The sequence below is a fragment of the Delphinus delphis genome, chromosome 18 (genome assembly GCF_949987515.2).
Source record: "Delphinus delphis chromosome 18, mDelDel1.2, whole genome shotgun sequence".
In the NCBI taxonomy this organism is placed as follows: Eukaryota; Metazoa; Chordata; class Mammalia; order Artiodactyla; family Delphinidae; genus Delphinus; species Delphinus delphis.
The window spans coordinates 42,925,342-42,940,240 of NC_082700.1; the positions used below are offsets into that span (position 1 = coordinate 42,925,342).

The following is a 14,899-nucleotide window of genomic DNA, read 5'->3' on the forward strand; positions in this document are numbered from 1 at the left end:
GGCCAACATCACCTGCTGCACGTGGATTAACACTTCTGTGAAGTTGAAACTGTTACATAACATCACTGAGCAAGCCACTTGGCTTAAAATAGTGGCTCCTTCAAAAGGGTCTTTCTTTAAGTTATTTTATTTTGATTGGTTTGGGTCTTGAGAACGATGGCTGTGAAGTGCACTCCAAACATTGGGAGTTATCCTGCTTATAATAGTCATAGTAGCCTCCCTGGTGCACTGTACTCCCTCAAAAGGTTTAAGTGCATGTTTGCAGCCGCTACTCACCAAGCAAATAATCTCTCTAGACTATCATGCCAGAAAAAGAGTGAAAAAAATGACCAACTAAAAAATTGTGACCCTGAAGTCATGACCTGTGAAACTACAGAAATTCAGAAAAAAATAAAATCATGAGCTGTGATTATTACACAGAAGATCAGTAAAAGCTGTGAGAACTACAGAGTGGTAGCTGAGAGTAGTAGTAATGCCTTAAATTTAGATCACATCTTGGGTAGGCTGAGAGTCTAATCAAAATGGGGAAACTGTTGAAAAAGAGACAACAGCCCCAAAATGAAGTCACTTGTCCTAAGCTCTTCATCAGCAAACCAAGAGTACCTAACCTAATTCCATTTTCTGCCTCTCCCAGAAATGTAACCTCTAATCAAGCAACCTGGAATGACCCAGTCAGCACTAGTGAGGTAATCCACCCAATAGACTCCTTCTGTCCCCCAGAGAAGGTGACCTTGCCTGAAACAATCCACTTTTTCCTAAAAACTTCCCTTTCCCACCCCTTTATGCCTGTAAAAGTCTTGCATTTTGTATAACTCTTCTGAGCTCCTTTCTACTTGCTAGAAAGGATGTTGCCCAATTCATGAATCATTGAATAAAGCCAGTTATTTCTTTAAATTTACTCAGTTGAATTTTTTAACAATATGTAGGAACTTGGAGGTCATTTTTGGCTGCGTCACATAGTGTCACCAGAAAACAGCAATGAAACAGGGCCACACAGATTAAGTAGCCCTGCATTTGACCATTTTTAATATTAATTTAGCTACCTTTTTAAAGCCAGTACACTCTTTGTAATTAACCTTAGCTCATGAATTCCTAAATATATATATAATGATAACTTCCAGTGTAGCATACTCTGAGTGTTTTGAGCTCAACTGTTTACGAAAAATTGCCTTCTTCTGATGAAGTAATCTGCATCTAGATTTTGTCACCATGGTAAAAACAGCTTCCTGCAAATTTGTCTTACAAGGAAGTTGGTACTTTGGAAATGGTGTTCACTTCTCTTTAGAGAAAAATACATCTTTGAAAAATGATTTTTTTTCTTTTAAAAAGAACCTGATGCTCAAAATTTCTTAAAATGTTTACTTTTTAAAAATTTTTATTTTTTCAATTTTTGGTATGAAGATACTTTAGTGTCATAAGTGGTCTATAATAAGATGAAAAAGACATACTGGGATCTAAGTCAGTAATAAGTTAGTTTTATAATGAAATATTTATTTTATATGTTTAAACATAAAATGTTTCTAAAAAATGAGAACTGCTAAGCTGAATAAAAAATATAAAGTATAAACATTAAAAAACATAAATTTTCCTTAAAACAAATATTTACTTTATTAGCAAGTTTTAGCTTTTTTTTTTTTTTTGTAGCTTGAAATCATCTGCCAACTTAAGCACCCCAAGAGCTTTTAATTTGACCAAAAAGACATAGCCACCTAGGGTCAGAATCTGTCCTCTTAAGGAAAACCTTGCCTGCTGTTCCCCTGCTTCTTCCATTTCAATGAGCACTCTGAGTCATCTGAGAGTTGAAACTGAGTGAACAATTAATCCACAACTAATGTTTAAACCTTACATTTTAGGCATTTTGCAGCTAAAATAAGGCAGTGTTGTTTAGTAAAGAATTTGGCTTTGAAATCAGGCAGACATAATATTGGCTCTGCCTTTCACTGACTTTGAGATTTTAGGATTTAATTAACTTTGGGGTTTTGTTTTCTCAGAATAGACATTCAGTGAAAGATAGTTATCATTATCCCTGATCCAGTAAATGTATAGACCAATTGGAAGACTGGCACGTGATTGCTTGTATATGTGAAAAAGAAACACATGTAAAATGTAAAACACAGTGAATAGTAAGACAAAAGTAATACTAAGTAGCAAAGTCATGAAACATTAGACAACCATAGAGTTTTTAAATTAAGATATGACATTTTAGAGAGAATCATAGAGATTATAAAAGTCTTCTGGATTAACTGACGGTTGAACTGAATCTTTAGCAAACTGAATATTGATTAACTGTATCCTGAGTACTGACTATGTGGCATGCACTGGGACATGCAGTTCAAAATTAAGCCAGATATAATTCTTGCCTTCTATGGGAGTTAGGACAAGTAAACCAACAACTACACTGAAATGAAATAAATCATACATGTAAGGTATGCTAAGTGAATATTGTGCCTATGCATGTGTGTGCTTGGGGAAGACAACACATACGTGTTAAAACAGCAAGTGTTAAGTACTAATGAATGACGAGGTAACAGAAGAAGAGATGCTTGAAAGATGAATTAAAATTTACCCTTAGTCTGCTACAAATTTCTTTCATAACACTTTTTTATTTGCAATTTTAAGTGTACAATTGTATATTTAATGCCTATGTTTCCAGCTAAAATGTAAGCTCCAAATTAGCTCACAACTATTTCACCCACTCTCATTTATACTAGCTGAAAATCACTGAGAAGTTTTAAGCCCATCCTTAACTCACCAAATACCATACCAAACTATCATTAATTTAAATATTGAACAAGCATTGGGGAGGCTAGGAAAAGAGTTTCCCACTCATGTAGGATTGCCTGTAGTTAAATCCTCTGCTGTAGGAATCCTTTAGTGAGCCAACAGAGAGGCACTAATATTTTTATATCCTGGTCTCATTCTGAGTTCTTTAATCTGCATTTTCCCCAAATTTTATTATCACAAATCCTTCAACTCTGATCCTTTATAATAGCTTACTAGCTGATGATATCGTTAGCCACTTTCCATATATTAAAGTAGAATTTATCCTCATGTTGCCTCTCTTTTAATGGGGAGAATTTATCTTTTCAACAGGATTTCAGGAACACTTCTCAGTCTGGCTCAGTAACTCCAGATCAATCCAATTCTGAAATTCTGATTTGTGTTAACATATTATGCACTCATTTGCTATAAAGTTTTCCCCTGTTTGGTCATCTTCCACAAAGAACACTCCATGTTGTTGTGTGCTGAAGATGTAATGGAAATATAGCAGAAGTAGGCCAATGGAATTTTGAATCATTTGTTTATGGAACTTTTTTATGTTTTCAGAACATGGGAAACCATATTTGGAATCACCTATAACTATAGGTAATTGCTGATTGTGTGATAATGTAATGTTGCTGATTGTGCCAGTGGCATGGTGGAATAGTTTGTATTCATTTCATGATAGGAAGCTAGCCTCACAAAGCCATTTTGTATACCTGGAGGATCAAGTCAGAACAACTTGGAATTTTTTATTGTACAGATATTAAAGATGCTAAAAACGTAGTTATATGTTTTTGTGCTACTCCCTCAAAATCTGTTAGCCCCATCAAAGAATCCTGTCAAGAAAAACGTTTTCTTTACCATTCCAGCCTCTACTGGTGATCAAGGAGCCTTACCCTCTTTGTTTTGGGGATTGATTCTTAGGCCCAGTATTGATTCTGGGCCTAAGCCACCACAGAACCACATCCTCCTTGAAATCAGGAAGCCCATTTCGATAGCAGCATCATCCACATTATAATCACTATAGTATTTATCAAATATACGGATGCTCTTCTCACAAATGCATTTATTATTGTCCTTTCATTGGAGAAGGTTAGAGAATTATAGAAGGTATATCCACTCCAAAATTTCTAGCTACATTATAATTTGGATCCCAGATTATACTCTTCAAGTATGATTTTCTTAGAGCAATTTTAGTTGCTCCTTGGTCTCATGGTTTTATGATTTTTATAGATAACCCCTGAAATTATAAGTTGATCACAATAAATGAATATGTGAGAATATCTTTGTTTTATTGTATTTACATTATTGACTCTGAATCTGTAAAAGTAATGGCATTGACAATTTTTATCTGAACTAATAAATAGTAATATAATTCACCAGTATCTCAGACTAAGAACATCAGTATCCTTTATTTTTATCTTACATTCCATTTCCTCTGCAAGTCCTACTGATTCCACTTCCAAAATTTATCCTAAATCCAATCATCTCTGTCATTTTTGCTTTCTGAAAACGGTATGCTCTGAGCAGCTGTAGGAGTTATAATTTGAAACTGTAAATCAGATACAGTTAATATGTATACTATATATAGAGTATATATATACATTACATACAGTAAATATAGTTTTGTATATATACAATATTATACATAATATATACTATATATTATACTATATATACATAGGTATATACTATATATGAATATATATATACTATATACCCATGTTTATATACTATATTATACTATATATATACTATATCTACACAACACTATAATATATACAAAATATAAATAATGCTGTGTTATATATTATAATTTTTATATATGGTATTATATATAATATATAATAAAAATGTAAAATATAATATATATTACATGTAATATTTATTGTATATAATATTACAATAATATTATAATATGATATTAATATATTATATATTATTAATAGTATAAATTATATAGAGTGTATACATAATTTATACAATATATAATGTATATTTTACATGTTTTATATACAATAATTATATTGTATAAATAATATGTATTGTATATTACATATTATATGATAGTAACATACGTAACATATGTTTTATATCATGTAATACATAATATGATATTTAATATATATATTATATAAAAATCATAAGACATTATTTATAATATAGAGCATAATATGTAATATAATATACAGTAATATAGTTATATTATTTAATATTATTATTATATCACGTATATTGTAGTATAATATATATTTTATACTTTAATATATATATTATATATTATATATACTATATTTATATTTATTTATATATTATAATTACATTATATCTATATATAATATAATTACATATATATTATATACATACATTAATAATATAAACTATATCTTATTTAATATAATATAGTTGGCATTATATCACATTATTATAAGATATATAACATATAATATATGGTAATATATGATATATGATTATATATAATATATTATATATCTTGGGGACACATAGTTATTCAAGACAGGAGCCTGTAGTGTCCCCCTTTGCCTGGCAAAGCAATAAAGCTACTCTTTTCTACTTCATCCTCCCCAATATATATATATATATTATATATATTGTAAATATTTTAATGATATAATAATGTATATAATATATAACTATAAAAATATTGTGATAATATACTATATCATATACATTATATATAATATATATAATATATCATGTGTCTATTATATATATCATATATATTATATAATTAATATAATATATTAATCATATTAATATTGACTAATATTTTATATGAAAATATTAATATATAATATGTATAATTAAATATTAAATATTATATTGTTATATTATCGTATTATAACATATTTAATATCATAATATTGTCATATTATAAACATATATTTGTATTATATAACATACTATGTATTACATGATGTAGAATATAATATACTATATATTATAATATTATGATAATGTATATAATATATATTTATAATATATTATATAATATATTGTACATAATTTTGTATTATATTCTAATAATATAATATAATTATACTATATATAATTATATTATGCAATAATATAACTATTTAGACAATTATATAAATAACTATATAACATATCATCAATAATATAATTAATAGTAATTGTATTATTATAATATTATATGTATTAATTAATTTATCATTAAATTATTTATTATGGTTAATATTAAATATGAAAAGTTTTTGGACTCAGGCAGTGAGTATTTGACTGGAAACAGAGAAGAAAAAATATTGCACAGAAATAATTGTTGACTCTGTAAATTATAATATATGAGAACAGAAAGAGAACAGTGCAAAATATCTCACATTGCTGTTCTGTATTCTCAAGTGGATAATGTTGGATTTATCCTATGAATGAGATTGTCAGTTGTGAACAGATTACCAATTATTATGTGTTAGATGAAATGGAAGATTTCATACTGAAGAAAAATATGTTACTTGGGAAAGAATGTGATTAGTTTCAATAATTTAGTTTAACTACATTAGGCTAACCGTGAAAGTTAATCATTAAAGAAAGCTGGGCTTCCCTGGTGGCACAGTCGTTGAGAGTCCACCTGCTGATGCAGGGCACACGGGTTCATGCCACGGTCCGGGAAGATCCCACATGCCACGGAGCGGCTAGGTGCATGAGCCATGGTTGCTGAGCCTGCACATCTGGAGCCTGTGCTCTGCAATGGGAGAGGCCACAACAATGACAGGCCTGCATATTGCAAAAAAAAAAAAAAAAAAAAGCAGAAAATATTTAATGTGTCCTTTTTATGTAAACAATTCAAAATACACTGTGTCTTCTGTGAAAACAGAGTAATTCCCCTATATATGAATGAGTTCTTTTCCAAAAGTAGGTTTGTTTAGTTCCATGTTGTTCATAAGTCCAGCAAAGTGCACATGGAACATTCTCCAGGACAGAACACATACTAGATCACAAAAAAAAACCTCAACAAATTCAGGAGGATAGAAATTACATGAAGCTTTTTTTTTTTACCACAAAGGTGTGAAACTAGAAATCAACTTCAAAAAGAGAAATGGGAAAAGGAAAAACAAGTGGAGACTAAACAACAGGGTCATAAAAAAAACAGATCAATAAAGAAAAGAAGAAGGGAATCAGAAAATACTTCAAGACAAATGAAAATGGAAACAACTTTCTCTCATACATATATGAACACAGTTAAAGCAGTTCTATCAGGAAAGTTTATAGCAATATAGGTTGCACTCAAGAAACAAGAAAAATCTCAAATAAACAACCTAAACTACCACCTAAAAAACTAGAAAAAGAACAAATAAAGTCCAACCTCACCAGAAAGAAGGAAATAAGAAAGATCAGAGAGGAAATGAATAAAATAGAGATTAAAAAAATAGAAAAGGTCAGAGAAACCAAGAGCTCATTTCTTGAAATGATAAAGAAAATCAATAAACCTTTAGCCAGGATCACCAAGATAGAAAGAGAGGTCCCAAATAAACAAGAAAAGAAATGATAGAGAAGAAATAACAAGTGGTACCACAGCGATACCAACCAAAAATCATAAGACAATACTATGAACAACTTATGGACAAATACTATGAACAAATTATAAGAGAATACTATGAACAACTTATTAATATATTATACTATGAACTATGACAACAAACTATGACAACAAATTGACAACGTAGAAGAAATGGACAAATTTTTGGAAACATACTGATTTAAGAAGAAATAGACAATTTGAACAAACTAATTACTAGAAGTGAAATTCAATTTGTAATTTAAAAAAACAAAAAACTTCAAGCAAACAAAAGTCCAAGACTGGACAGCTTCACAGGAGAATTCTACCAAACATATAAAGCAGAACTAACACCTATCCTTCTCAAACTATTCCAAAAATTGAAGAGAAGGGAACACTCCCAAATTCATACTATGAGGCCACCATTACCCTGTTACAAAAGCCAGGCAAGGACACTGAAAGAACGAAAATTACAGGCCAATATTTGATGAATTTAAATGCAAAAATCCTCAACAATTTTAGGATTAGCAGATTAGCAAACTGAATGCAACAATATCCTTTTGATAAAGATCATACACCATGATCAGGTTGGATCTATTACAGAGTCACAAGGATGGTTCAACATTCACAAATCAATCATTATAATATACCACATTAACAAAACAAAGGATAAAAATCACATGATCATCTCAATAGATGTAGAAAACCATTTGAAAAAATTCAACATCCATTTATGATAAGAATTATCATCAAGGTGGTTACAGAAGGAATATATTTTAACATAATAAAGGCCATTTACAACAAATCCACAGCCAACATCATACTCAATGGTAAAACAATGAAAATCTTCCTGCTGAATTCATGAAAAAGACAAGGATGCCCGCTCTCACCACTTCTATTTAACATCGTATTGGAAGTCCTAGCCACAGCAATCAGACAAGAAAAAAAGGTTTCAGGACACACAATTCATATACAGAATTCTCTTGTGTTTTTATTTATGAATAATGAAATCTCACAAAGAGAAAATTAAAAAGAAACCAATCTTGTTTAAAATTACATCAGAAGGAATACAATACTAGGAATAAACCTTACTAAGGAGGTGAAAAGCCTACACCCTAAAAATTATAAAACATTAATGAAGGAAATTAAAGAAGATCCAAAGAAATGGAAAGATACTCCATGCTTTGGATTGGAAGGATTCATGTTTTTTAAAATGGCCACATTATCCAAAGCAATCTACATATTTAATTCAGTCCCTATCAAATACCCATGACACTTTTCACAAAACTAGAACAAATAATCCTAAAATTCAGATGGAATGACAATAGATTTCAAATTGCCAAAGCAATCTTGAGAAAACAGAACAAAGCTAGAGATATAACCCTCTAAGACTTCAGATTATGCTACAAAGCTACAGTAATCAAAACAGCATGGTTTGGCACAAAAACAGATACATAGATCAATGGAATAGAATAGAGAGCTCAGAATAGAGAGCACCTATGGTCAATTTATCTACGACAAAGAAGGCAAGAATATACAATGGAGTGGAGTGGTGCTCAGAAAGCTGCACAACCACATGTAAAACAATGAGATTAGAACATTCCCTCACACCATATACAAAAATAAACTCAAAATAGTTTAAAGACCTAACTATAAGACATAACACCATAAAACTCCCAGAAGACAACATAGGCAGAACATGCTTTGATATAAATCATAGCAATATTTTTTGGATCAGTTTCCTAAGGCAAAATAAATAAAAATAGAAATAAACAAATGGAAACTAATGAAACTTCAAAGCACAGGAAAGGAAACCATTGATAAAATGAAAAGATGACCTATGGAATGGGAGAAAATATTTTCAAATGATGTGACTGACAAGAGGTCAATATCCAAAATATACAAATAGCTCATAAAAATCAATATCAAAAAACCCCAATTTAATCAAACAATGGGCAGAAGAAGTGAATAAACAGTTTTACAAGGAAGACATACAGATGGATAACAGGCACATGAAAAGATACTCAACATCACTAATTATTAGAGAAATGCAAATCAAGTCAACATGAGATATCACCTCATACCTCTCAGAATGGCTATCATTAAAAAGTCTACAAATAACTAATTTTAGAGAGGATGTGGAGAAAAGGGAAGACTTGTACATTGTGGGTGGTAATGTAAATTGGTGCAGCCACTATGAAAAACAGTATAGAGTTTCCTCAAAAAACCAAAAATCTAACTATTATATGATCCAGCAATTCCACTCTTGGATATATATCCAGAGAAAAATGAAAACAGTAACTCAAAAAAATACATGCTCCCCAGTGTTCATAGCAGCACTATCTAAATAGAGTAGCCAAGATATGGAAGCAACCCAAGTACCCTCTCAACGAAGGACTGGCATAAGAAGATGTGAATATATATATATATATACATATATATATATGAATATATATATATATATATATATAACCATATACATATAAAGGAATATTACTCAGCCAGAAGAAAAGAATGAAATTTTGTCGTTTTCAGCAACATGGCTGGACCTAGAGAATATTAGACTAAGTGAAATGTCAGACAGAGGAAGACAAATACTGTATGATGTCACTTATATATGGAATCTAAAAAAATAATACAAATGAGTGTATGTGTAAACATAAATAGACTCACAGGTATATAAAAAAACTTATTAACAAAGGGTAAAGCAAAGAAGGTGAGGCAAATTAGGGGTATAGCATTAAAAAATATGAGCTACTATGTAAAATATATATAAGCAACAAGGATATATTGCATAGTACAGGGAGTTAAAAATATCTTGTAATAACCTATTGTGTAGTATAATCTGTAAAAATACTGAATCCCTATGCTGAACACCTGAACTAATATAACATTATATATCAACTATACTTCAATAAAAAGAATGTCTAAAACCCAATACAATAGATAGTATTTTTAAATGGTAGATTTAAAAAAGAGACTTAGCATTTCAAACTTCATTATTGAAAAAGACATTTAAACAGGCATGCTGCTATAACGATAATTTATGTAAAAAATCAAGTACAACAATGGCATATATCTCTGTGTGTGTGTGTATATACACACACACACACACACACACACACACACACACACACACACACACATATATGTGTATATATGCCAAACCATATAAAAATAAAAATAAGCAAACTAACAATACGTGTGTGTGTATATGTATATATATATATATAGAGAGAGAGAGAGAGAGAGAGAGAGAGAGAGAGAGAAAGAGAGACAGAGACAGAGAGACAGAGACAGAGACAGAGAGACAGAGAGACAGAGAGAGATATTCAGCATATGGTTTCTACTGGTATCATTTCTGGTCTCTTTTGATTTATTTTCTCCTGATTTGGGGGTCACATTTTTATCTTTTGCTTGCCTGGTAATTTTTGGATGCAATGCCAGACACATTGAATTTTACCTTGTTGATCACTAGATATTTTTACATATCTAAAAATATTCTTGTTGTTTTCAATCCAATTGTTTTAGTTGCATGTAGTTTCAACCTTACATAATCTAGAGTAAGTCTATAGTTTTGGACTAATTTTATTTCACCAATGAAACAACAGCTTTCTGATTATTCTACTCAATACCCCATGATTTACAACATTTTTCCACCTTAGCTAGTGGAACACAAATTATTAATTGCTCTGTAGAAAAATTTTTCTTTGAACCTGTTAAAGGTGGTTCTTTTCCTGACCTCAGGTATTTTACTCAAACCCATGTGTTGATCAGTACTAAATTGCATTCAGATCTCTGAAGCTCTCTTTCTGTACAACTTACTTCTCACCTGTACTATTCCCTAAAACCTCCAGTTGTCTTGGTCTCTACAGACTCTCAGTTCCTTCTTCTCAACTCAGGGTGACAGGCAGGTCTGCCTGGGTTCCACTATTGCCATTGCCAGTAGTCTCTTCAGGCATTTAGTGGGGACACTTTTAGGGCTCACTTTATTTCCCCTTTCTCATATTCACTGTTTTGCACTGCCTCATTTCAAATGTCTGAAACTATTGACATACACATTTTTTTTTCCAGTTCTGTGTTGTTTCCTTGTAACTCTGTCTTGGGGTGAAGAGGAAGTCCTCGAAATAAGTAGTTTTTACATCATCCAGAAAACTGTTTCACAAACATAATACTTCCATATACTTTCAATACTTGTATTTGCATTTCTGTTTAGGATTGCATTGGTGTCAAGTAGAATTGACCAGGAGCAGCTCTGAGCACCCTGCACCAGATCAAACACAAGCAGGATTTCCTTCCCCTCCCCCTCCCCCTCCCCCTTCCCTTCTCCTTCCCTCCCCCTCTTTCTCTCCCTCTCCTTCTCCCTCCATGCATCTACTCCCTGAATGCCTGCTGCATGGCCAACACAAACTGGGAAGCACTTTGGGATGTGTCCTGGCTCTACAGTCTCAGCTTGGTTCACTGTAGATTGATGAACCCAGGCTGTCAGAAGCAGTTTACCAAGGGGGTCTGCTTCTATGTTACTCCCTGAACCTGGGGCCTTGGATCCAGCATGAAGAAGGAATTTCGGACAGCCACTATACTGGGAGGGCTATGAGTGGTGGTGGGCTGATGCTGCACATCCTACATTTGCAAATCTGACAGGATTGGTGGTTGGGACTGGAGTCAGGAAGAATCGTTGCCCTGCAAGGACCCTCTGCTACCCTTTCTCGCATTACTTCCCCACCCTCACTGACTTGTGTGAGAAGATTTGGAGCAATTCCTTCAAGGTGAGCCCTGAGCATGGGAACAGTAGAAGTGTCTCCAGAAGTGGTTTGAACTTGCTCAGGGAAACCCCAAAAGGCCTTGGCCTGCCACTTTGCTGTTCCTGCCTCATTCTTGGAATTCTCCTACCCTCTCATGGTCTTCTCTCTGTTCCTGTCATTTTTCTCAGGAGAGCCTCTTCTTCTTTCACTTAATCCTGCACTCTCACTAGCTATGGGCCAGCCTGAGCCATGGCAGCTTCCTTCCTCAGGCCCTTCCTTAAAAGGCACAGGCTGGGGGTTTGGTGGGACATTAAGGTTACAAGAGCTGACACCAGAGTCTTGCACATTGAATTCTAGACCCCTTCCACTGCTCTGCTCTGCTTTTCCCTCTCTGGGAGCAGCCCAGGCTGGAGATGCCAAGGTGACCCACCTCCTCCTGCTTTTAGGGATGGTGGGGCAATGATATAGGGTGCTAAGCCCTTTCTCATCCAGTATACACCCACCTCTTTCCATGGCTAAGCTAATGGTGACAGCCCTGGCTTTTAGTCCCATGATGGTGCCTCCAATAAAATGGCAGTTGACCTTAAAAATAAGTAAATAAATTAATTACTTTAAAAAATGGAGGGGACTTCCCTGGTGGCTCAGTGGTTAAGAATACACCTGCCACTACAGGGAACACGGGTTCAAGCCCTGGTCCTGGGAAGATTCCACATGCTGTGGAGCAACAAATCCCATCTGCCACAACTACTGAGCCTGCATTCTAGACCCTGTGAACCACAACTGCTGAGCCTGCATGCCACAACTAATGAAGCCCACATGCCTAGAGCCCGTGCTCAACAACAAGAGAAGCCACCACAATGAGAAGCCTGCACACTGCAACAAAGAGTAGCCCCCCCCCAGGCTGCAACTAGAGAAAAGCCCACGTGCAGCAATGAAGACATAATGCAGACAAAAATCAATCAATCAATCAATAAAAATAGTCATCTGGAACAGTATCAGGTATTAAAAAAGAAATGGCAAATAAATAAGTAAAGATTTATTCTGGTCAAGGAGGACCAAAAACAATCGCATTGTTTTTTCCAAAAGAAAGTTTCATGATACTGGTATTTCTTACTTAAAGTATTGAGGAAGTCTTGAACCATCATAAGGCATAGCTTTAGTCATGATAAACTCAAAAGAAGCTGTGTCCCGACTGTCAATTATATCAGATTTATTTTTCATGCAGTAATTTAATGTTCTCAAACTAGACCTTTTTCACTGAATTAATATTGCTAATTTTAACATTTATTTTTTGACTTGTATAAAATTATTAAATTTTCTTTGATTGAAAGTAATAAAAAAATTTAAACAACAATAACTTTATACCTAAATTCATGTTTGGACTTAAGACCACTAGCAGACCGCTAGCATTTCTGGCCACTGATCTTTAAAGTATTGGATTTCATAAAGGGTAAAATAATCGTTAGTTCTTTTTGGTGAGTGTCCACAACCTCTCCCAGCTTTGTTGATATGTGTGGGGTCCTATCAACTTAAAAACATGTTCAATCCCTCGAAAATTATTTTATTTTTTTTCAATACTAACTATCAGTCAGGACTAGTCTTGGAATAGAGCTCCCAATAATGCACATATTAAGTTTAGCAAATATTTTTCAATATAGTGGTAAGACTCCAGTATTTTAACTGTGGTATGATTCAGAATTTCAAATTTTGTTCCTAAAGCTCCTGCTTGGCTTGTTTGAGCTAGTGCTGATTAAACTATCACATATATTTTTGTCATTGGGCATTAAGGTGATGTGTGCAAAGCCAAAAAAAACAAACAAAAAATGCAGTCAGAATTGAGGATTGCCCTGTGAAATTTTCTATTGGGTAGTAAGTTCCAATATAATCTGTTTGTCCTTGTGCATAGGTCTTTGACGTCAAGGAATTTTTCTTAATCTATATTTAGACTTTATTTTTTTCCTGATGATACTAAGTACAATCCTTTAACACAACAGAGATTTAGTGAATGTAAAAGGAACATTTCACCATTTGGCCTCTCTTTGGATTGCTTGAACACCATTGTGTTGCTTTATTTCATTTACCAAAGTGTCTGGTACAAAGGATCTGCCAAAGGCATCTGCTTTAAAATCCCAACCCCCTTCTGTGTTAGCTACTAAGTCTTAATTCTTCCTCTAAATTTCCAGAAGAACTTCTGTAACTAAATACCTGATATTTGTGGTGTCCAGTCATCTAGGATCCATTTGCTTGGTTGCATCTCAAAACTATCGTATTTAGTCCAAGAGTCTGTAAATATTTTAACATTTTTCTGAGGATATATCTAATTCCTCTTACACTGCTCAATACTGAACATTCATCTGTATTTATGGCATACATTTACTCCCACCTTCCTTCACCTAGATATGACCAACTTCAGGGCTTATTTTTACTGATTCCCAAACAATAACATGACCTTCAATCCAGGGACTGTCACCAGTAAATCAGAAAGCCTGTTTTTTCCTTGGTTGCAAGTGAAATTGTGGTTCAAACCATGTGACATTATAAACTGTGAGGTCCTGAGGTCTCCAACATTACCTCTAAAGGTATCAAAGTAAGCTTTTCATAAAGAAAATGGACTCCCTCTAACATTTCCTGTCACATGATCTTGAATTTTGAACTGCTTCTACTTCATTCAAATATTTCTCTGATGTTTAACATAACATGATAGGTTTCTCTGTTCACTGGGCATGCTGATGTCATTTTATGTTGAAAGATGTCTCTTTTTATGCCCAGTGACAAGATACCAATACGCTACAGTAAACATATTTCAAATCCAAAATCCAAGCAATCTTCAATGAGGTGTAATTTTTAATTCCTACCA

At 33.1% G+C, this 14,899-nt stretch overlaps 1 pseudogene; it reads left to right on the top strand.

The window, feature by feature from the left end:
- Positions 1-521: 521 nt before the first annotated feature.
- On the top strand, positions 522-12,505 carry LOC132413612 (sperm-egg fusion protein Juno-like; annotated as a pseudogene).
- The last annotated feature ends 2,394 nt before the right edge of the window (positions 12,506-14,899 follow it).